The sequence below is a fragment of the Glossina fuscipes genome, unplaced genomic scaffold (assembly GCF_014805625.2).
Source record: "Glossina fuscipes isolate IAEA_lab_2018 unplaced genomic scaffold, Yale_Gfus_2 155, whole genome shotgun sequence".
Lineage (NCBI taxonomy): Eukaryota > Metazoa > Arthropoda > Insecta > Diptera > Glossinidae > Glossina > Glossina fuscipes.
The window spans coordinates 527,570-553,239 of record NW_023998498.1 but is presented as its reverse complement, the minus strand read 5'-3'; positions in this window follow the sequence as shown (position 1 = coordinate 553,239).

Here is a 25,670-nt window from a genome sequence, read left to right as displayed (position 1 = left end):
GGCCCGTTCAAACAAAAAAATGGTCATCCATTGAAACTCGTGCCAATCGGAAAAAGTAATGTCTACTGATAACAGTGGGATGGGTAGAAAATCCTCGGTTATAAGTACAAACATTTCCAAACCGAGTTTTGCTATGTGAAGACGAATTTTTTGATACTACAAACTTTTCGTTCCAATCACGAAAACTATTCTTAGTAGCGTGTCTTAGTGATGATTTCGTTTGGTTTAAGCAAACCCTTATACATCTCGCTCAGCTGACCCGCCCAAACAGAACCACGTGAGTATTCAGCTTTATCTTCGATATTATTTGTTCGCCTACCCTGCGGTTGTTTGGACCTTGGATATTGTAACGCATCCGTTGTTCACCACTCGCAAGGATTTATCGGCACGCTCCTCCGAAATAAGGCAGAACATTCAAGTTTCCTGCAAGTGGCGTTTTGTTTGGCACAGAACCACATCTATCCTAATCTCGAAAAATCTATACTATGTAAACTTTATACATAGCTTAAATATAATGAAGAAGTCACAGTTGTATGTAGCTCCCGGTACCACTTACAAGCTCTTTTAGAAAAAACAGAAACGCTATAGTGGCCAACCCCCCGCGATTAAAGAGCCTACATCACTTTACAATTGTTCATGTAACGATCTTTCAAATGAGGTGTTATATGAAAAATGCTTGAAAAAGTGATCCGCTCCGCAACATTTTCAATACCATTCGTCCTTGGGCCAAAGTATCAATTCCAACAAAATATGTCACAAGTTGGAGGCATAGGGTACAAAAGGGGCGAGCGATATTTATACGCGAGCATACAGTTAGTAAAGAATACGTGCAAAAAAGAGAGAATTATATCCAAATGCGGACGAATGCAGTATACCCACCACATTTGCCTTCGAAAAAAACCAAAAAAATCAGAACCCTATAACATTCGTTAGACGAACCTGTCTTGCAGATTTCCTCATAAAATACCAGTGGAAATTTTCATCATTGTATCGGCTGTAGCTTAAAAGCAATAAGTAGTTGTTATTCTTTTGAAAGAGGAGATGTTCTTTGCTTACAGTAGAAGATTTAATCCATTTTTATGTCCACCTTGCGTTTTGCAACTTCCAATGTTTTCACCAAACTGAAGCCGATGTAATGTATAAGCCGTGAGAATGTCATATCATTACATAGCCGGACAGACGAACGGGGAGACATTGCACGATACAGATCATGAATACAGAAGCTCTGAAGCGTCCTTCTGGCTGTTGAAAATATTTTGACAAAATGAATATACCACCAAGGAATATACCAACCTTCAGTTGTGGGTATAAATATGTATAATATAAAAGTTGTGAACTGTAAACAACTTTAGTTGTTTTAGCTAGTTTTAGCAGTTAGTTAACTTGATAACAATCGTTTTAAAAATTTATTCTATTTCGACTTTTTTATTTTATCTTTGCCCGTAGTGTGGTCCAGAAATAATTTGTCAGCCTTTCAAAATAGTCAGTCACTCAGTCACTCACGCTTTAAATCTAAAAAGTTTCGCCCATAGACACGCAGTAATATTTGATAGTTGATTTTGAATGTTCCCCAGAGGTGGCATTTGTAGGTCATACGGTAATAGTATAATCGCCCGTACGTACTGATATGCTTATAGAAACATTTAAGAAACTTTTAAGTTAACGCTAGATACGTTAACTGTTAGCTTGCTTGAAAAAATGGCGTTATGACGGCTGCTGCTGTTGTAAAATTCAACATTTCGACAATGAAAACTTATCACAATAAATTCAGCATACAATTTTTTATGCACATGGATGTAAATGTAATGAGTGATATTTATTTCGCGTGACTTTTAGGACCACGTGTCTCTGTACAAAGCTTTCATAAGGTTTAATTGTTGATATTGTTAAGGAAAGCACTTGTGTTTGTGAAAATTGATTTATTCTCTGTTCTAAAATAAAGATTATGCGCCTATCGATGGACAAAATATTCTAAAAAAATTTCTTCAAAATCCGGCGGATAAAATGAGTAACAAAAACCATAGAAAGAAATTCTTGACTTTCGAAGAGTTTATACGTACAACATTTGCTCAAGCAACGAGAGCTGAACTGTGGCTTTCAAAGAAAGAAGTCGGTCTAATGTTTTGAAATACTAAACTTTTAGTTTCCGCAAATAAAAGTTCGCTTCAAACTTCTCAAACCCTTCTTTTTTTCGAGGTAGATCTTCTAAATTTTTAATTTTGTTTCCTTTGTTGTTAAGAGTCCGAGGGCGGCGAACTTAATCTAAGGAATATTAAGACAAACACAAAAGACGAAAATGGAATTTTAGGTAATATTCATTCCCCACTTCCTGCAAATCCCACAAGTTTCATGCGTTTGGCTATGGAAATAAAACGAGGTGAACACACTCTCCCATCTCGGTTTTAAGTCGAAAGAGTACAAATAATTAGCAAAAAAGACAATCAATAGTGTGTTCAACATATAAGAAGTCGATTTTTTTTTTTTAGATTACTTTTGGCATCTAGCCCATACTTCTTAATAGCAGTTATCGGATAACCCATTAGCCAATAAAACCGGGATCGCCAGCTGAATTCAAACAAGAAAAATCGTGACGTGAACTCGCAGAATAATTTGTTAAGAAAAAGGTCAAACGAGTTGTGAACGTCCAGAAATACGATTTCAGATCAGGAGTGATGTGTTAAAATAGGAAGGGACATCACTGACATCAATTCACCTATCAGGTTAAGAGATAAGTAAAAAAAACGAAGAGTGGAGTCCGCATTACATAAGTAAATAGTCTATCGACTCTTCAACTGTGTAACGTATTTAGTAAGCGAAAAACACTACACAATGGTAACGAATAAGTCAACTGCAAATTAAGGAAAACAACCCTAAAAAATGGAATTTGTTTTGCGGTCATACCAAGGTGACTCGCTGTATAAGATAAGGGGAAAATTGTACTCTAAGAAAAAATTTACATTTTAAAGGGTAATCAATCGTATAACTTATATGCCGTTTACTAGAAAGGCGCGTAAATTTTTTTACAAATATTGATTGGCGATCAATTTAAAAGAAAATTTCGGCATAAAAAACGGTACTTTTTTAATAAATGATATTTAAATTAACTTATCAAGAAAATCATGCGCCCTTTTGTAAGAACCTAAGTCAAATAGCTTTCTTATTTGTTATTATAAGTTTTCTTCTTAGTTTTTCTTATTCCCAACGCAATCAAAATAGCATTCCATGCCCATCTCATAAAATTCTCCTTCCGTATTCAAATATTCTTCCTTCTTCTCTTTTCTCAAAAATTTTTAGTTCGAAAGCGGTTCAGTCAAGAACAGAGAAAAAAAGCCAAAAAAATGCATTATTCAATTTCTGAATCACAATCAAAACGAAAAACTTCATTTCAAATAAAAAAATTTTCAATCGCTGCAAGGCTCATATTTACTCAGTGGCCAACTTGATGTTGAGTTATGCTAGCAAATTTTAGTTTGGATATATTTTTAAGAAGTCCGAAATTTGAAAACAAAAATTTGTTTCAGGTAAAGAATTTTCTCCCATCGCTCCGCGTCAAATAAGCAAACAAAACATTCTTTTTTTGGAAAATTTTTTTCCTTATCACCTTAGGTATGTATTTGAAATAAAAATTGCATTGTATCGTGCTGATTGTAAGAACCTTGATGGTGGACTAAACTTTCAATAGCTATCTACCAAGATTTCCAAGTTATTTGCAGCGATATTTTCAAATTCTCATTATTTACAGGATTATTTTCTTTCTCTTTTAACATTTGCAAGCACTTCTTCTGATCTGCGAAAATCAAAGAGGAACAAAAGCTGAATCCAAAGTTTCTATTCTGTTTCTTCTAATTTTAAGTCTACAAACAAGATTAAGAAAGCGGCAGACGGCGAGCAGGGCTAACTCAATATAAAATACGTTTAAGGTATAGCCCGCATTATTACGACAATATTCGCAACACTATTAATTATTATATTTGTTTCCTTTTTTTTACACTATGTAGCAAAAATGATCGCCGACATCTAACGATGGGAATGATAAAGTAATTCGAAGTATCAACGTGCAAAACAGTTAAATTCGATGATCTTGACCTTCCGGTGCTGAGCAATGTATTGTTACAAAAAAGAGCAATAATGATGGTTAACAGGCACAGACTTATCGCCAAACCAATGACGTTTTTTCAACACGGCATCGTCTTGTTGTTGATGAAAAATATTTTCATTAACATATGTTGTAGCATGTATGTTTTTTCAGTAAATGCTTTCTTCAAATAAAATAAATGATCAGAATACATGCAAGCACCTATTATTTTCTATGCATAACTTCACTAATATGAAAAAATGTGAACGCGTTACGTATACAAAGAGTAGATAAAGAATACATTTATATTTAATTAATGTCACCCAGCAAATGTGTTGCAGTCACGTTACGTATATGCTGATTTATCGTAACATCAGATCTAAGCCTACTAATACTGGCCAAATAAACTCAATTTGAATTGACTCAGGTGTATTATCGATGTAACCGGCTTCTTGCATTTTGTGCAAGTGTCTGGCAGCGAATACTTATTTATGGCAAAACGTGTAAGTAAACTAAAAGCATTGCATTGCAGTCAGAATTGCAGTAAAACCTTAAATCATACGAGTACATGTTTCGAATCCTAAATTATAGAGAAAACTCTTATTATTAAGTAAAGAGATACAGGCAGATGGAAACGTACTGGCGGAATGAATGTGGTAATAATAGCGACAAAGACCAGTTAATGAATATAAATCTTGCTTTTATTATATCAAGCGATTTAAACACTTCGACTTGTCAGTTCGAATTTATCAACTATTGAGTTACATACGAAAAAAAAAATGGAAAAAACCAAAAAACTGTTTGGCTTGTACTGGAAATTTAATACCAGGACCAGTTAATTAGCTTAACTTATAAAAATATTTTCGACATTTTTCAAATGTAGTACCTTAGCTTATGAAATATTTAAGTTACTCCGAGTGTTTTAGATCGGTAAAAGTATCCACGCGCATGGATAAAATATTTCATGTGTAATATAATTCTCAAATTTCGCAGGGTTACGCTTTCTTCAAAAATTCAACATAACGAATAAAGTATTTGGTTTGAATCTTTCTATATATTCTCTATCATATTAATTGGTAACGTTGATCACTTTGGCATCCGAAGCCTGTTAAAATTTATTCAAAGCGATTTGTACTTAACACTGAAAAATCCACCACACGTTCTTCGCACGCTCCACTCCTGCGTGCTAATATAGAGATTGCAGTTAATTAATCTTTTTCATGTATACTATGTTTCCTTCTTAATTTGGAAATCATTGAAGAGTACACGTAACATTAAACTGAAGCAGATCTTCAATATATTCAAGTGCTTGTGTGCATACGTATATTTTCCCGTGAGAAATTAATAACGAAAAGTCACTTTTTAAAGAGGTTTTAGTTTTTCAAAATTTACTACTGAACCACTAAGAATAACCATAACTGAGTATTACTTTTCTGTATGCATCATAAATTTTAAGACTTCCTTGCGAGAAAGTTTCGTAGGCATTGCAGCGACATTGATGATGAGTACGCCTGAACAAATTCCATTTCCGTGCTTCGCAAATCTAGTTTGTAGCAAATGTAGGTTGAAAGATCTAATACGTATGTATTAAACATATATGTATATATATATATATATATATATATATATACACACACACACACCCATACGTACGTATATTTATTGGGAAAACCTTCACGATATTGTTTCTATTGTATCGCTTTAGAGTCGGAAAAAACTTGACTATATCACCTCATATTCTGGTGTAGTTATAGATAAAAGTTCTTCTTTATATCCATCACCGAAGGAAGGGGGGGTATGTTTATTTTGTCAAAACGTGTGCAATGCCCGGAAAGAAGTTTCAGAAACCCCCACAAACTATATATATACTTAATCAGCATTAAACTCTGAATCGATTTAAGCATCTCTCTCTGTCTGTCCATCTGAGTAACGTCTATTGTAAACACTCGTCTGTCCGACAAAATTAAGCCACCAACTTTAAAATTGGTTAATATTGAAAACGGGCAAAAGCGGTCGAAGTGTCCGTTAAACTGAGAACACCTCCGTTTTTCAAAAAAAAATTGGTTTTTTGCCCGCTGCTCATAAAGTACAGCGTATGTATATGTGTACAAAAACTTGATATTATATAGACGTTGCTGTAATACCTATACAAAAATCGCAAAGATCGACCACGTCTACCCAATATTATAATGTATCAAAATTTAATTTTTTTTTCCAATGTAAATTGCAGAAACAACCTTCAAAAACCCCATAAAGGAATTCTTTTTCTTTCAAATTTTAAATGGGCCCAACGATGCCAGTCTGCCCGTCTATTCGTCTGCCCAACTGTGTAGCATCCGTGATAAACATTCGCCCGTTTGCAAAAATGAAGCTATCGTCCACAAATTTGCAAAGGCATTTGATAATAATCAAAATCGATCAAAGGATACGCTCACACGCCTGTGCAACGAAAACTGAGAACATCTTTGCTTACTCAGAAAGTACAACAAAGCTACGATATAAATTGCAAGTTTGATTCTTAAAAACAGAAAGAATTATCCCCCTCCAACTTTTCCTTTCTTTGAGCCTTTTTTAGGATAAGGGTGATGTCACGACCGAATATGATTTTCTTGCTTGTTTTATTTTAAATTGTTTGTTGTATCTTTCAAGAATGCGAACGAACACGATACGTTTTATAAATTGAAAAAGTTGAATAATATCATGACAGCATATGCAACCTTCAGCTATGTGGAAAGCCTACGCCACAACAAATGTGGCCCTCGTTTTAAGATTGTTATCGTTTTCTTGTAACTTGTAAAGAACTAATTTTCGCAAACTGTAACTGTCGAACAAGTAAATTCGCTTGCAATGTTGTATATTCACTTGTACTTTGTTCTCCCATTGCAATGGATTGATGGATGCATAGATAACTATAAATGAAGAATATATTATGATATTTATTAACACTAGAAATACGGGATACATCATTTTGACCATTTTCAATTTTTGAGCTTCAAAAAATTAATCAAAAAAATGTTTTCGCGAGATTTTATTTAAACGAAAAGATCTTTAAATAATTACGATTAATTTATTTTTTTAGCTTAATCTAGCGTCCGAGATGTCGATGAAGTATGTCAGTCTCTGCCAAAGGAGATCATATTCGTGTGATTGTGATACTTACGAATAAAAAGATGGGCAGCTAAAATTTGGGACACAAATTGCGCGTAATGAGCCCATATGCAAAATTCACAATAGAGAATAAACTGAGAGGTTGCCTCGAGAAAACGAAGACAATTTTTTTCATATATGACTAATAATCACATGAAGATATTTCCAAAAAACATGTATTACGCAAATATTCATCAGAATCACTTTCATGTTCGATTCAAAAATATCCCGAACGCATTACTACCTCGCCCATAGTTGCTTTCATTCTATATGATTTGCTACTTATTTATAATTCCAATTCGATGAAATTAATTGACACCGCGTAAGGTAACGCCTTATATTTGGTGGCATCATAGAACAATCGTGTATCGTATGCTGCTACAACATATCGCGCGGTTGATACTATTGTTTAGTACCAACAATTATTGGGCAATTGAAATCAAATGTCCAGTATTAATTAAAGGGAAAGACGTCGGCAGTTGTCATAGAAATTTTTTTTCAAAATCCCATTTCAACTCTTTGTTGGTGAAAGAAGAATGCAACCATGTACTGGAAAAGAGACTGTAAACTTCGCACGCGAACGTAAAAAATTTTGCAATAGAAGATGGCGGACTGAAATGACAGAGAGATTTTTCTGCGTATGAATGCATTTGTTACAATTGGTTGTGCAGATAAGATGAAAGAAGCGACATTTTTCGAACGTGGTTGCTTGTATACAGAATCTCATTGAAGTGTAATTAAAAATCGTAGAGTTTCTGGAAGGCTTTAATTGAAATTGAAAGTTATTGTAAAAGAACTTATATTGGAACAATTGTAAAAACAAAAATAATAATTTAATGATTAACGAGAAGGAGAAAAAACTTGAACTTGCTGTAAAACAATAACAAAAACGTAGAGATCATTATGTTTCTATATTATCGGTTTTCTTGGCATTATTGGGTGGACAATAGAAGAAGAAAGGACAAAATAATTTAGCGAAAATTCGATTCAGATAATCTCGAAATTATTTAATTGAAAAATATAAAAATAAAGTCTAAAACAAGAGAAAAGAGCCAAAGCCTGAACATTTCCCTGCAGACAAGAATAAAACGAAAGTGATAGGAAAGATGAAACAAGCAAAAAGTAGTGACAAATTGCCGAAAATTTTCTCATATACATTTTGTTACAAAACCTGAAAGCAAGCTTAATTATAAAATATTTTTGGATTCATTAACCCACTCTCAACTCATTAAAAGTTTTTAATTTCAGAAGACAATTTTTATATTCATTAAATCTTTCTGCAATCTTCATACGAAAGTCGGTGTTTTTGTTTCGCTTCTTTTGTGTTCTCTGTGCAAAAGCTTTCTTTGCAGCGCAACACAATTGAGGAGACATTATTAACATGGTCTCGTTGCATTATTGTATAAGGCGCACACATTCAAAGCAACTGCACAGCACTTAGTAAATAGCCATTCAGTGGCAAACCTTTCGGAGTCATTTTCCCATTAATTTTGCATCCTTCGAGATTTATTTAAAATCCTGTTTGCTTGAAATCACGCCGTCGAAGAAGTTTTATGTTTGATGAGTTGTGCTGCTAAACGTATGTTTATCGATTTGGAGGCGTCCTTTCTACTACGTGGATCATGGTTTGAGGCTCTTTGATGTCTAAGCTGAATCTAAATAAGCATAATATGGACATGTCAGTTGTGTCCACACCTATATACGGAAAAATTTATGTATAATTAATAATTTAAAAGATCTTTGATTTGTATATTTAGCATGCGATATAATCTCGAAATACGTATCCTCTTCTTGTAATTAATTTATTTTCATTACGCTTGTTTTTGTCATTTTTACATAAAATTGAAAGGATTACATGTAGTAAACAAAAGAATAACGATACCAGTAATTCCTAAAAATACTATTATAATAAATGTTGTTGAAATGTGAACGCATAAAAATTAAATAATGAATGGAAAGTAGGCTAACGGGACTAATTACCAAGTTTCCTATACACATTTCCATGGGTCGAAGGGAGTCTAGTAGACAGAATGCTTGAAGAAGAGCCCCGGGGGTAAGTCCTCAATCGCTTAGTTAGAGTTTTGTCCGTCTGATATTCAGTAAGGGCAAGTACTTGCAAATTCTTTAGTGTAACCATCCTAAGAGTGTCCGTGAGGAAGTTATAGAACCCCTACCATATCTGACGAACTAGAAAACACGTACGCTTATCTCATAGGTCTCCATTCCTCTTCAAGTGGCCCCGCAATATTGTCCTAAATCTTTTGTAGATAATAGCTTTACACTTTAGAGGACTGACAGGACAAATAAATAAATTTATTTTATCTAAATAGTGTACAGTGTTAAACCCTACACATTTTTAATGATTCGGAAAACCAATGAAAGGACTTGGCTAAGGAGCTGATCCAGACCTTTGTCTATTCACTGACTTTATTGCGCTTGCTGCAAAGGGGTTTTAATCGCCTAGAGCACGCCCCGTAATCGCCAAAATACACCTGTAAAAATCATTTGGATTTTAAAATGCAACAATAGTATAAAGGATTCACCAAACAAAAAGTAGGCAAGCGCCCATCCATCTAAACAGCACATATTTAATTTTATTAAAAGTATGAAAAAAATTTGCTTCAATTGGGATGAAAAAAAGCCAAGAATTTTTTCCAAAGTACAATATCTACATATTTCCTGAATACACCATACATACGTAATACACAACACCCACTATACATACACATTTAATGTGAATGTGTAAATATTTAATAGCACTGCAGTCAGCTACACAGCTTTAATCAATTGAATGGCTATTTTTAAAAGCAACTTTAGAGTTTGTATAGCTTTTTGCATCGAGATTCTAAGTGTCTCTCATTAGCCATTTTGTATTTCCTGCTGCTGTCTTTCCCGTAATGACGTCGAGCCATACGTATTACAACGACACAATAACGACCTCTTTAGCGTGTTAAGAATTAATTTGCGGTCTTGCTAAACAAGAATAGTGGAACTAATCGGGCAGGAAAATTAAGATCATTTTGAGACGAATTTCATGCACCCAACCTTTCACGTAAAGATAGAAAAACAAACTTCAAATGTTTTGTTTATCGCGTGATGATATCAAATCAATACTGCTTGCGCTGATTTAAATATTTACATAAGAAACATAAATAGTCCATGGTTGGTTAGCCGATGTAAAACTCTGAAGCAAATATTCTCATAACTGAAATCGAACGGAATTGAATAAAATTTTCAGATAATTGTAATCACTCGTAATGAATTTCAAAACATAACTAACACATGGCATAAGCTATTGATGCAAAATATTGACATGATTGAAGCTATTACGGAGCCCAATTTTAAACCGTATTGGTCAAGTTCGATTACATTTGTATTTCAATCATCATGTGTATCAATTTAATGTCGTCGATTTTGTTTTCATGTCTTTCTAAACGAAAATGAGAAAAATTTAATAAATTGAATTGAAGTTAAGATACATTTGCGAATGTTGCATATCTAAACTTCGATTTAACGCCTTCTCTTTCCTTTCATTTGCAGCGCATCATAAATTCTAAATATTCATAATGTGTATGTTTTCATCTGAACATAAAGAAAATACTTTTCAATGAACGTGAACGATGTCATGTTAAACAACTCATGATTTCCAAAAGAAGACGGAGAAACCGCACACCGATACATACACATTGTCATTGTAAAGGTAATGACGACAACAGCAAAATCGTTAACATGTACTTGTCGCATTGCATGTGTTATCTTTAAAATATGAATTATGATCATGTCGTGAAAGAATTTAAGAAATTTCCTTTCTTCAGTCGATAACATGAAGTACGCACCATCTCTGCATGTGCTCGTGCATACACAAAAGTACATGATATTTTATTACAAGCATCATCGCATCGCATGATGCAGTCACCATTGATGGTAAGTCCTGTATACATCATCATTGCGATTACCTATTGCTTTCAAAATCCGCTTAAATTCTTGTTAATATTGAAATTTATGAAAATAATTTATACGAACACTTTTCATGCTCTGCTTGGATTGATTCAGTAGATATCGAATTTATGACCCTAGTTTCCTTTATTTATATCAAGCCCTTATACGCGAATTTATGGCTTTTGGGCTCGAGCTTTTGTACGGAGTGCGCATTTGTCATTGTGAAGAGGTGCGACAGATATCTTTTATCTAGAAATTGATAACGCTCTACTGCGTCATGGTGCGGAATATTACCTCCATCTGTCACTTAGTACATTTAAATGTAATAAATAATACGCGTGAGCAACCGTAAAGGTTTTACAATGAAAGAGTTTATTGAATAAAATTTTTGCCTTAAATTTTGAGCTTCAATATTTTGCAAATATTTTAGCGGAAGGAGGAGATGCATGCATTTGTAGCTTTTACGTAATAACGTATGCTCTAAAATATTCTACTTATGCAACATATTCCAATATGAATCGTATTTGGTTTTGTATTCGGAGCATATAAAAATGTTTACTTAGGATCACACTTCTATACTTATATAATATACTCCTTTCTGGTCTGAATCGTTTTAAGGGCAATTGTCTGACCAATCATTCGTCCTTCTGTCTTTAAATAATCGCAAAAGTACTGAAGTATTTTACAAGCACTGACGAAGCTTTTGTAGAATATTTGCGGAAAAAGGTCAAAATCGCACAGAATCGCGGGCAAGAGACACTCATCTAAAATTTTATTAGCGTGAAAATTTCCGATTTATAGTTGTGCCTTCATCATAAGTAACAGAAAAGAAAGAGGCCTCAGATTTCAACGTATAGAGAGCAGCTCGTAATTGACCGATGTCGTCGATTTTCAATACAACCGAGCGTGCAAGAGCTTCCCATGTTTTCACCAAAGTTGAAGCCACTAATTTCACTTTGCGGTCAGGAGAATGTTTGTCACAGACCATGCTCAGACAGACAGACAGGCAATCATATTTAAATTGATTCAGTATTTGGTGCTAATTGAAAATATTTATACTTTAAGGTGTCCCTGGAGCTTCCTTTTGAGGGTTGCGAACGTTTTGACAAAAACAATATGCGCCCATCCTTCTGGGGTAAATATGAAAATTCTAATAAGGTGGCACAAGCTACAAACCAAATGCAAAAATATTCCGGACGATCCTCAACCAACTACAGCAATTTATACAACATTCTATCATCCTATTGTATTGGCTTAAACATGATGGTTATCAGAGATTCGTCCTCCGATCAATACAGATTTTATAAAATCTATATATGTTGTGTGAAACATGTTAAATGTAAATTTTAATTTATTCCTTTTACTAGAAAAGGAGACGAGTGAGATAATGCAATAATGCAAATTTGAAAATTATATTTGGCTTCTGACCGACTCGTTTTTTTATTTATTATTGCCGAGCACTCATATCCTTTCAAAGTCTGGAAAAAAAAAATAATTTAATTTTCACACTCTATAATATTGCGTGGGCTTGGTTGATATTTTCCATTTTTATAAAATGTACATAGAAATTTTTTCTGTATCTCTATTGTAGTCAACGAGCAATAAAAATTGATACAGAGATAACACAGATGGGCACACGGACAGGTGGACAGATAAACAGATGAACAAACGGATATGTTTAAATGCGTTCCTAATGAGACATTGATCGAAACAGAAGTGTTTGAAATCTGCTTCTGCACTTTGTAAAGTGGCTCACAAGAAAATTAAATGCTTATACGATGCAATATTGGGTGGACGTACATGCAAATTTGTACAGTTCTATCCGCTGTAATTTGTGAGTAATGAGCAAAAAATCCTATATGTTTTCCTTCTGAAAGCAATTTGTGCTATATACCTGTCCTTTTACGAACTTAGTCTGCTTGCAAGAATTTATAGCAATAGCTGTTTGCAATAATCATTACGCAAGAATAAATCGATTTAGAGTTTGATGTTAATTGGAAATGTACATACGTTATGGATCTTTGAAGCCTGGCCGCTGCAAGCTTTTTGGCCAAATTAATGTTCGTTTCGTACTTTGGTTATGGGTATGAACATTGCAAATTTTGCACGAATTTGCTTTCATAAAGCTATATAGAACGTAGAAACGTAGCCGATTTATAATAACGAGCTGCCGATGATTACGATGTTCTATAAAGAGAAAAGTTAGAGAGGTCTAGCAATACAAGTGCGCGAATGTACGCCGTACCCACCTCTTATTATACTGATCGACTTGAAATAATTTTCTAAATCGATCTAAGCTTGAATCTTGAAGATGGACGCTATTGAAAATGGTTAGGGTAGAATCACTTTTTCGTCCACTTGCCACAAAATGCCATATTTGGAAAAATCCGTCTATGAATATCTACAGGGTGGGCTCCCCATAGACTTTTTACTTGTTTTTCCTTAATTTTTGTTTTGTTTTTTTGTTATCATAGTCAGGTCAATTCAGAGCATTTATATTTTCTAAGTGTTATTTGGAGTCGTAAGTCTTTTATTAGCCGTTTCGTAATGAATAGTTAGCCAATAAACGCAAATCTATTTATCATAAATCATAAAGAGTTAGACGTTCCTTTACAGGCAATAATGAATGAGTTCTATATTAAAGGAGTTCAGTTAGGAAGTTCAGTAGTCATTTTAAAATGCATTTTACTAGAGACTTGATTTTACACAATGCCCATAAATTATTTCTAGATGATATACATAAATATATTGGTTATATAATTTCTAGCCTCAAACGTAGACATTTATATATAAAGTTCCCTTCAAATTGCAGATAGCTTTAGGAAGCAATTAATAATAAAACTTAATTTAAGTGAAACTTTTAGCGTGACAAGTGCAATGTGCTGTGCAGTCTACTGAGACCAAGGTAAGCAAACCGGCCTTTACTGATTGGCCAATAAACAAACAAATATAGACCAACCAACACGATCTGTGTGCAAAAAGAATCTTAAGTGTATTTAATGTGAACAAAAAAGTAGTCGTGCTGTGATGACTAGACTTCGATGCTTTGCTACTGCTAACCGCACGATAGTTTTAATCTGAAACCTCTAGAATAATGTTAAGTAAAATTGTTAAGTAAAGCTTGCCAGAAGCCAAAATCATGTATAACATACATACAAAACGGCAGCAAACACACACAATATGATAATCATTGCTACCATTATCAATTGTAATGTGGCAAATAGCAACTGAGACGAGTAGTAAGAAGAATACCATTGAATAGATAAACATAAAAAAGAAGAAATAGTCGGACTTTCTGTTGCTAAAGATAAAACAAAGTAGTAGTAGTAGTAGTAGTAGTAGTAGTAGTAGTGGTACTAGTAGCTCTTAGATATTTATTCACGATTGCATTTCAATCGTACGTACGTATGTGAGTGGTAAGTGGCAAGTAGCGTTAGCAAACATATCGTTAGCAAACATATCGTTGTGCCCATGTAAAATACCCCAAGTGACAAATGTCAGCCCCAACGAAAACAGCAACGACAACATGCTAATTTAGTCACGTGAATTTAGTGACGCTCCTTTCCAACACAACCATTAAACTTCAAAAGACAATGACACTTTTGTTGACACTAAGATGGCGTCAGGTCTTTTTTTATTTCTTTATCATCGAAAGTTATTTGATAACAACTTTTTCAAATACAAAAAAACTTCATTGCACAGAATACACTGCTAGTATTCTCTGCATTCAAATTAGTTGCTTTATTTAATTTTATTGTTTAACTGATGCGATACTATTCATTTATTCATTCCATTCAATTTTGTTAACATATGTCTTCATATTATAAAACGAATATATTCGGTAAACAATCGAAATTAAATGTCGACACGAAACTCCACACCTGAACGCCTTCAATACCAATAGTAAGCTTATGGACCAAACCGGCTGCCAATGTTTTGATGAAAAGATGCAAATTTTAATATGCTATAATGCCGAGTAGTGGTGGCCAATTTTTTCCAAATTTGGACAGGTGCTACAAGACCACACATGGAATAGAAATGCAAATTATTACAAAAGCAAAAATTGCTAAATCTATCGCAGTAGCTGATGAGCAAAAACTCCTAAAACATGTGCGAATCGAGAGTGCTGTACCGTCGTATCTTTCTTCTCCAAGCTTTACAAAACATATCACTTGTGCTGCGTGAACGAAATCCACATCTATTTCCCTCTAATATTGCCAGAAGAAGAGATGAAAATCAAAGGAAGCTTTGAAGAGTTTATATGAAAAAAATTACCCATTAAGTTAGCATATGCTATCCCCTAAACGCCACAACAACTATAATTAGCGTCAGCACATATTCGTTTTCGCCAGAACCATGATCAAGAGTCAAAAAGCCGCGCATACCTCGCGGGTCGCGCTTTATCGAACCATTCCTGCTTGCATTCCGTGATTTTTTTATTTGTAATAGGCCTTAAAACACGACGTTAACGACCTGGAAGCATTGCTAATATTAAAGAGGGTGGAAATTATCAGACATTCCAGGAAGTCCATTCTTGACAAAGACATGCAAAAAAAATATTACAGAAATTTTACTGCATAACGAAAAGATTTTCGCCAGTAAAAGTCTCCAAAGGTAAAGCGTGGATTTCGCGTTCGTTTCTTTCGTTACTGTTCCCAAATTCTCTTTTCTGTGTCAAAATCTCACAACGGTAGAGTTTGTGTTGGTCGTATGCATACTAAGTGAGCGCTCAGTAGAAACGTAACATGCACACACACGTGCTCTAGGATGCGGCTATTTACCGATCTCTTTCCTCAATTCTTTCTGACCGTCATGGTATTACACGGAATATTCAGTGCCTTCTCCTGAGTGGTTAATCACATTGAAAACAATTAATAAAATTACATTCAGTCATGACCGAATCTTTTATACCCGTCGCCGTTCATCTAAAAAACACAAAGAGGCCAAAAGAACTAAACTCCGATGGTCTATAATATGCTGTGGGCACGGCTGATTTTTTCTATTTTTAAAATAAAACTTTGTGTCGTGCGGGCGTGTGGGTGTTGCGGGCGTCTACTTTGAAAAATTCTCTTGCAAACCTGTAGATGATATCCTCATTTTCGCTTACGGGAGAATCTTTACCACAGATACTACACAGTTGGGCAGACGTATTCGGTCACGCCCTTATATAATTTTCTTACTTGTTTTTTTTTTAATTACCGATTATTGCAGTTAATATGGACTATAAGAGCACAATTCTATGCTAAACACATACAACTGCCCACTGCAAGCCATGTTGGCCCTTTACGCACACCGTACTATGACTACATATCTCCTTCAAAGTTTCTTTTAGCAAAAAAAAAAATCTGTAAAACTCGTTATCAGACTGTTCGCTTAGGTCATATTGCATAACTTATACGATTTTAGTTCTGTTTCCAATGTTATCTACGCTTACAAAACTTATATATATGTACATATGTATATGCATCACTTTACCACATAGTACATTGTTGCACCCCAAAATCTATACGCTTGTAAATCGATGTAACGTTATCAATTCGTTAGGTTAACCCGCTGAGGTTGCTTGTTGTTAGTGCAAGCAGGTATGCGCACGTACATGTGATGCATGATCTTTGAGATTTGCGTTTATATAAAAGGTTTAAAAGATTTTTATTTACTTTATCCGATAAGTAGGTATAGACAGAAAATATTTTTTATATATACAAGTAAAGACGTACTTCTTGCTTTCATTAAAACTCTACACAACTTACAGTACAGGGTATGTTAACTTTTTGCGGACGTATGCATCCCCGGATGGGCTTGAAGTGCACCAACCGTCTCTTATATCGGTCATATCATTTTCAGATTCAGAATCATTTTCTGATTCAATGCGAGCTTGCGTGCCCTGTCCCTGATGTCTGTCCATGTATTTTTTTGAGGTATTTTGATGAAATTTGGTATACTGACGAATTATTGCCAAGCATGCTAGAACGCCGCATTCCCACATTCTGAATTAGTATGAAAAATTTGATATGGATGGAACATGGCTGATCGGAATTGTCTGGTGGACAACAGATAACCGATAAATTCGATAGCATCCGTAAGGCAATTGCCCATTGAGGTGCCGACAATATTTAGTTTATTGTAGTTGTTGCAGTTGACCGTCTGAACAAACTAACAACGATAAACGACTGAGTAATACGGAGCTGCGTGCAATGGCTACTGATATTTTGACAGGTATTTGAAATGTGATAATGTAGTGCAGAAGACTGCCAAAACCTTTCTACAAGGCAAAAACAATCTTTATTCTTCTGGAGTTGAATCGACTGTCACCAATTGTATTTAATATAATTGTAGATAAACTCACCAAAATGCTACCTGACGAGATGGGAGTTATGGTTGGCGATTCGTCTTTCAACGCACTGGCGGGATATATAACGTTTGATGCTTTAATCCGAATGGGATTCGTTTGTCTATTTTAAGCCGTTACGATGAGTCTCAGTTTCGCAGAATGCCAAGATGTAACATCTTGGCAATTCCCAATGCGTCGAAAATCTAGGTCTGTATGATTTGACTGGAATGAGGAATTTCATTATAATAATTGAGAAAATACCAAGGTGTTCAAATGTACTGCCGGTGTTTACAGATTTAACAGAGAAGTGAGGGTTAAAATAATTATCGACCACCGCTTTAAACTCTCGGTTACCTAAAAGAAAAAGTTCTTTCCGTAAAGGAAAAATTTTAAATCTCACAGTTCCAAAGCAACCACATTTAAAAAGTTTCTCCTTTTAAGTTGCAGACAGTAGTTTTTCTTATTATTCATGTGCGCGCGTCTTCGTATATAATGCGAATCAATATTTAGTTAATAAGCTGAAGTAAAAAAACGAGCTAACTGGAATACGAATTTAAGGAAAAGCAATTAAGGAATTTATAATTTTATAGTAATTAGCACCGTTATCCTAGAAAGGACAAAAAAAGTGAAAGAATTAAATTTTCATGCGCTATAATAAGGAATGGCCGCAGTTGATTTTTTTTCTGTTTTCAAAATAAAAGTTTTTGTCGCACAGGCGTGTGGGCGTTACAGGCGTGTCCTTGAAAAAGTTTAGGTCACTTCCAAATTTTTTTTGCCATTTTATAGGCGATATCTTCAATTTCGCTAACGGGAAAATGTATACCACAAATAGTGCACAGTTGAGGAGATACACAGATGAACAGGCGAACATTCCGAATTGAAACTGACCAACAATGGGTGTTTTTGAAGCTTGTTGCTGCGCATTATAAAGGTATTGAAAGAAAAATTAAATTTTAATACACTATAATATTTTTAAACTTTTGTGCAAGTGTTACAGCATCGCGGATGGAACGTAAGTTCAAATCTTACGTACATTTATCTGCTGTGTGTCACAGCGTAATGAGCAAGATAATTGTTTGTTCTTTTTGAAAAACAGAAATTTTTCTAAAGTTACGTAGTATCAGAAGTGTTTTCTTCGACCGATTTGAACCATTGTCATTACCAATCTGGGTGCAAGATCGGTTTCTGTCAAATTTGAAGTCAACAGCTTATATTTGCGGCCAAGAGAATGTTTACAATAGACGTTACACAGACAAACGTTTTGACAAAATGAATATAAAAAATTGTAATTTTCAATATTTTAGGGTGAACATTGGTTCATAACAGTAAATTTACATAGAGCCTTTATATGCCAAAAACGACTAAGTGTTAATGTTTTATGATAAAAGCTTGTCGACGATAGTAATTTGACATAAAGATTTAAAAATTTCAACCTTATGGGTCTATTTTATGGACCTAACTTCTTATGTAGCATTATCGGTCTGTCGCACTCTACCGCTTTTACAAGTTATTGCTAAGTTTAAATTTTATTACATTTCAAATGTGACACCTAACCTAGTTAAGATAGCCTAATTTAGTTGTAACCCATATTACTCGTAATTCTAGCAATAACCTATTTTAATTATATTATTCGCTTAAGTTAGCATTAAATTATTAGTTATATAAGACACCTGACCATACCTCAGTCAGGTCAGAATATAAGCAAGTATCTAAAAGAAAAGTGACAAATAAAGACTTTAAAATAATCCACTAAATAAAAGAACATTTAATTTTGAGTGGTGTCACTACATGGCGACCATGACAGGATGTCGATGGAAAATTTTTTTTTTCACTGGCGGCCTAAGATTTCTTGGTGTAGAACACAAATAAATAATCGTCAACTCACTCTATTGTTGTAACTAAAATTCCTCAGATGAACTTTTCTGTAACGAAATTGAATTAAATAAACATATAAAATAGAGACAAAGCAGGACCTACGTTAAGGCCTGGCGAGTCCCGAGTGCTTTAAATACAAGTACCTCCAGCGCTACTTTTAGTCGCACTTTCCCAAAAGTTATATTTGGACGCCAACATCGAAAAATAAAGCACATAAAAAAAAAAAAAAAGTGGAAAGGTTTGAGTTTTCCAATAATCTAGAAGAATTTAACGGACTAGTATAAACTATCTGTGTGGGTTTAGCCCAGTTAAGAGTGAAAAAAAAACAATAACAATCTGAGTAAAAACAAAGAATAAAAAAAAAGAAACTATTTAAAACAAAAAAAAAAAAAAAAAAATATCTATATATATATTGTGAAAATTGCATGAACCCTTAAAACAAAAAAAAGGAAAATTCGTGTTTAACGGACTTAGTCCAGTTATGAAATATATACTAGTATTGTGAAAAAGTAGAAGAATAAAAAGTGCAAGAAATTCATTTATATAAAATCTAGATTAAACTCAATAATATCAGATCTTGAAACATAAATACCAAAAAGAAAAGTGAAATACATTTTTGAAACACTTGCATGGAAAAGAAAGCCAGTAAATTCCAGCTTGATTTTAACTAAAAAAAAAAAACCCTAAAATGGCCAGTGATGCTGTGTGGTAATGCATAAATATGCAATTAAATATTAAACAAATACGAGAAATCTAAAAATAGACACAGCCAAACAAAAGGAAATTAAAAACATGACAGATGAACAACAAAGCGGTAACAACAATAATGAAACTTCAAGTCCAAGAAGTCAAGACACTCCGCAATTGGAAGAAGCTCTGGCAGCTCAACAATAGCCAGAGCTGCCGAAAGCAACCACGAGGGATCAACAATACATCAATCGCAAGTATACTCTAGCAAATATAGCAGAGATGCAGATACCTTATAATTAATTATATTATAATATAACTATTATTTAAGGATAATCAATTAACAGTGCATATATATAACTTTTTATAAACAAATTTAAAGTTCATTTTTAATACTTTTTTAATTATTCCAATACAATTTAAATGTAAAAAAGTGCTTTTAAACAAATTTTATATATATATATATATATATATATATAAAGGGTCTAATTTAAGAGTCAGAATAGGATTATATTTTATAAAAACTCACACATAGAAACGTCGTTAATATAAACACTACAACATAACAAGACAAAAAGGCAGATTACTTTCAATATCTCCGTGTATTGAGAAAAAGGACGAAAGAAAACTATTCTTCTCTACTTATTTTACAAAATTTTGCATTATTATGGGGGGCTAAAAAAAAAAAGAAATATACAAAAAAGGCCAACGAGATACTGAACGTACACTAGCCACATGACTCCTCCCCCGCAAGAAACCAATATCCCAGAACCCGGCAACGGGCAATCATCCTTCACGCCGATATATTATGAACAAGCCCACCCTCTCCCGACAGGAGACGATGTGGAGACAGTAGATTTCCAAGAAGAAATTTCAGAAAGAAGGTACAGGCGACAATTCAAGCAGCCTCACCATCCAAAGGTCAATACATCAAACTATGCATAGTCTTAATATTTGAAAATAATTAAATTCCTTGTGCTAGAAATAAAAATAAAAAAAACAACTAACATTTAATTTTGAGTGGTGACACTACACTTATAAGATTTCTCATGAAGCGGTAAGTCCTTCAAAAACCGACTATAATGTTTTTACTTCTTTTCATATACATTTAACACCGTAGGATCGAAGTACCCTAATTACTGAGACTTCCTTTATAACAATGAATATATGACATTCATATGTGCATATGTGCAATTCTGTATCGATTTAATGCCCATTTCTTTTTTTGGAATTTTCAAAGTGCTAAATATTCGCACATTGCGTCGACATTTAGAATTCATTTCTACATTTGTACACAAATTTAAAAAAAAAGTACAATCCTTCTATAATTAATAATTTGATATAAAGTGGAAAAGATTTCTATTTTCTTCAATTTCAATCGAAAATTTTTCTCTGATTCAGTGTGAAGAAGGAATAATCACTAACCAATCCTCTGATAGTAGGAACAATCAACCTAAAATTAATTGGACCGAGAAATAATTAAAATTAAATTAAAAAACCATTTCCTTACATTTTATATATTTTTTTTTTTATTAAAAATAAATATAAAAACTTTTGATTTTCTTTAAAAAGTAATCATTTTATAGATAATTTTCCGGCTATGGGCAAACTTGTTTATTTCATTTTTCCAATACTTTCATCAGTAATTGACCTGTCAGTGTTTATTGACATCATGTCGCGTTCGTTTCCTTATCGTTCTTAAATGTGACGTGTTCTACCGACGAAATATGTTCAATGCTTTAATCTCACTTAACACAAAATTTTCAGAAATTGCGAAGGTTTGCGACATACATAAAGTTCCCCTACCAAGCAGAGATGCTGCAAGCTAAAAAACTTCAAGCTAAAACCTCATTTTCTAAGGTAAAGCAAGCTTATATCGAAAATTCTTGTTGCTTTTCGATTAAGTCATTCCTATGTGATATGTGAATGTTCCCTATTCGTCTAACACGATGACGAGTTGGGATTAAGCTAGTTAATACGTACCAATAGCTGGTATATGATAATTTTATTACAAGACAGTGCGAAGATTCACGAATTCGATATATTAATTGTATTTTATACGGAATTGTTTTTTATTACTTTCATTACATGTGCGCGAAAACAAGCAAAATTGGTCAATGTGATGTGACGAAAGAGAAAAAGAAAGGCTGGTGGCGGCCGCAACCTCGTGGGTGACCAATCGATAAGTTTTATCTTTACCATTAGCGACTAAAGATGCGATCAAAGTAAGCTCTAGCGCTCGGAGAAATGAATTCACTAATGCCGACTTGGTAGTCACGACTCTTACCTACTGCTGAAGGTTAGCTCACGTACCATGTTGCAGAATAAATTTGCAATTGAAAAATTCAAAACCCTTAGAGAATATGTGAAGAAAGGGCCTTGTGTTTAATATTCTTCAAGAGAAAGAAAAAGGTAATCAAAACACATTTGAAAGTTATTCATAAAGCCTTGTTGAGAGCCTAATTACAGCTATAGCAAAAAGTCGCAGGGTACCTGCTTTGAAGGCATTTGCTTCAGTTGCTTTCTTCGATCGGCGTAATGTTCTCCCCATCTAGTAGCGACCATTAAAATATTCAATTAAAATGTTCCTATTATGCTGCCATTATCCCTCGAAAATTGTTAAAGAATCTATACTCAATGGATAAAACTATAAAGAAGTGCAATTTAAAGCCTTTTGCTAATACAATATAATTCGATTTTATCTCTTGCAAGTTGACACTATAAAGTAAAAGACTTTAACCTAAAATAGCTAAAAGCACTATAGTAGGCCGTGGCCTACGATTACCCACCCTACATCAAAGTACTATTATCGATCTAACAATTTTTCAGTGGTTGAAAAAGTGGTCCGGTCCGAACCGTTTTGAATGGCTTCCGTCCTTGGGCCGAAACATGCTATGGTGCTAAATTTCCTCAAAATATCTTAACAATTGCGACTTCTAGATTGAACACAAAGTGGAGAGAGGGACAGACACGTTTAATTAACGCACATTTTTTAGGCAAAAACTTGAATAAAATGTGAAGAAGACAAGCAGGAACTTTTTTTGCGGATTAGCGAAAGTGTGTGAAGTAAGTAACTAGTTCTGCGTTAATAGCAAAATTCTGTATTATTTTTTAATTTTTATCATTCGTTTTACTTGGTCGATGACTTTTTTATTAAGTTTTGTTTTCGTCTTCAATGCTATAAAAATCCTAGCATGAAGACTTGAATAGTTTGCAAACTCTTAGTGTAGGTAGAATGGCCGACCACACTTAAAAGGGTGAACTGGCTCATTTAATACCCGGGAGACAGGCTGGTTAACTGCCAGATAGACAGTTTTCATATGTGATCGCAATATAAATCTGTTAGTAAGGCAGTTTGAAAATAATTTTTATAACCAAAATGAATAAAAAAAAAATGAAATTTAATGGTTTTGTCAATTTTAACAAGAAGCAGGAAAACTACAAGATGCAAATGTTGTAATGCATGTGCTTAACATTTTTCACGGACAACATTATTAAGGTTAAACAAACGACAACACAACACCGTATCTTTTACATGAAATACAAAGGCGTGATTGTTATTTTTGAGCAAATAATAAGCAAAACGCATGCACGCGCGTGCAGTGATTGTATTAATGTTGATGCTAAGTAAGTCAAGTAACTGTCATATAAAAAAAGGAAATATCTTCCAGAGTCATATAAAAATGTGATGGGAGTAGAACAGATGTACGACACTATCTAGTATGACAAAGCATCACACAAAGGTGTCAATGGAAGAAAGCGAGGATTAGATATTCACGTTGTTTTCGATGAAAATGTGAAACCAGGTTTGAAACTTTCTTCACTCTACATAGGGACTGTCTTTGCAGGCATTTGTCTTGTTAATGAGAATAAAACAACAGCAGGTTAACCCATGAAAAAAACTTATCTTCCATCACCTCTACTGTCACCTTAAATGACAAACTATGGACATGGTGTGCATTAAAAAAAAGGAACATTGATCGAGTGTCAATCAGGCAATTAAACTTCACACGCCATATAAGCGAAATACAATAAAATCAAACAAAATTGTGTAAAAACTAAACCAATTCTTTAAAGCTTGAAATTGCTGTATGGTTAAATAAGGGAGCACAATGATTCTAACAGCCTTGGCGCAACCATTTGAGTTGAAGGTTGAAATTAAGAAAGTACTTAAGTATGTTACTAATTTATGTCCTACAATCGTGAAGTTAAATAGCCGCTCCTATAAAGAATTATCTCCAATCTTCAAATCAATCAAATGAACTCTGCCAAGCCTCTATCAGTAGGAGATCAACCATATGAACACTTCGATTTTCTTATATATTTATCCAGCGAATTTATTAGCGCACTTTGAAATATGGCTCCGTTACAAACGATAATATAAATCAAATATACTTAGTTTTTAATGATGATTTTAAATGGAAAAGAAAACTAGAAATTATCTGTGGAACATACACATTTTCGTACGAAATCCCTGGAGATAAAGTCTTTTCCATTTGTGTGGCGAAAAATATTCGTATCTAACTTGAGCTGATCATAATGTCCGCGGCATAGTACGATACTTATGCATCTATGCATCACTTGAACAGTAAGACTACTTGGCTCAGATACTTTCATGTGCAAAAACGGTTCTCTGTTGGACTCACCTGTGGATTCAACAGCAGTAACATCCCACCTGAATAAAACAATTGCGTCAGATAATCACAAGAGCACAAGTAGCTTCTGCTTTTCGGTGGCAAGCATTGCTAATAGAGTTCATTTTCTTTTTTTTTTTTTTTCAATTGCACATTAATTTATTCGAAGCACGCGCCTAATTGGCCAGTAATTGTTAAATCAATTACCATTTTTAAAAAGCGGAGCACAGCGCACATGCGGAATGCATGCAAATCAGAATAACATTCTCCGTAAGTAGTCATAGAGGCTACTCTTTAATATTTTAGTTTAGTTTCCATAATTTCTTCTTCCTATTAGTGAGCTATGAAACATTTTAATGCCATATTGATAAACAGAAATATTTGTAGACCGGATAGACTGGCTTTAAAAGTAATGTGTTCGAGCGGGTTTAAGTTGTAATAAGAATTGATAATATCAAATACGTTTTAGAGAAGCTTAACACCGCTACCTGTGCAAACTTTATTACTTTATTAATTATTTGTACTTACTTCGAAAGCAACGCATGCTTCTTTTTATAATCTTCTTAAACTCATCTGTTATCTAATAGCACAATTTTCAAAATTTGCTTTGCGTTGAATGGACGGATGGACAGACGTAGTCAAAACTAGTCAGGAGCAAACACAAACTATGGAGTTACTCGCACACCTTTCTATTTGATAAGGCATTGTCTGATGCAATAGAGCAGAAGTCCCCAGCCTTTGTTTTATCTTGAAAGGATGGATAGACGGACATGACTTTGTTTTATCTTGAAAGGATGGATAGGCGGACATGGTCAGATTTAAGCAGAAGTGTGAGCCTATAGAAGTATATTTTCATATGCCAAAAAAGGAAAATAACTTTAATACAGCCACAGAGAACATAAAATAGATTTGTTAAACCAAAAATTGTTTCATTAGCTTAAATACAATTAGAAATTTTCCAAACTATTCTAAATAACGTACT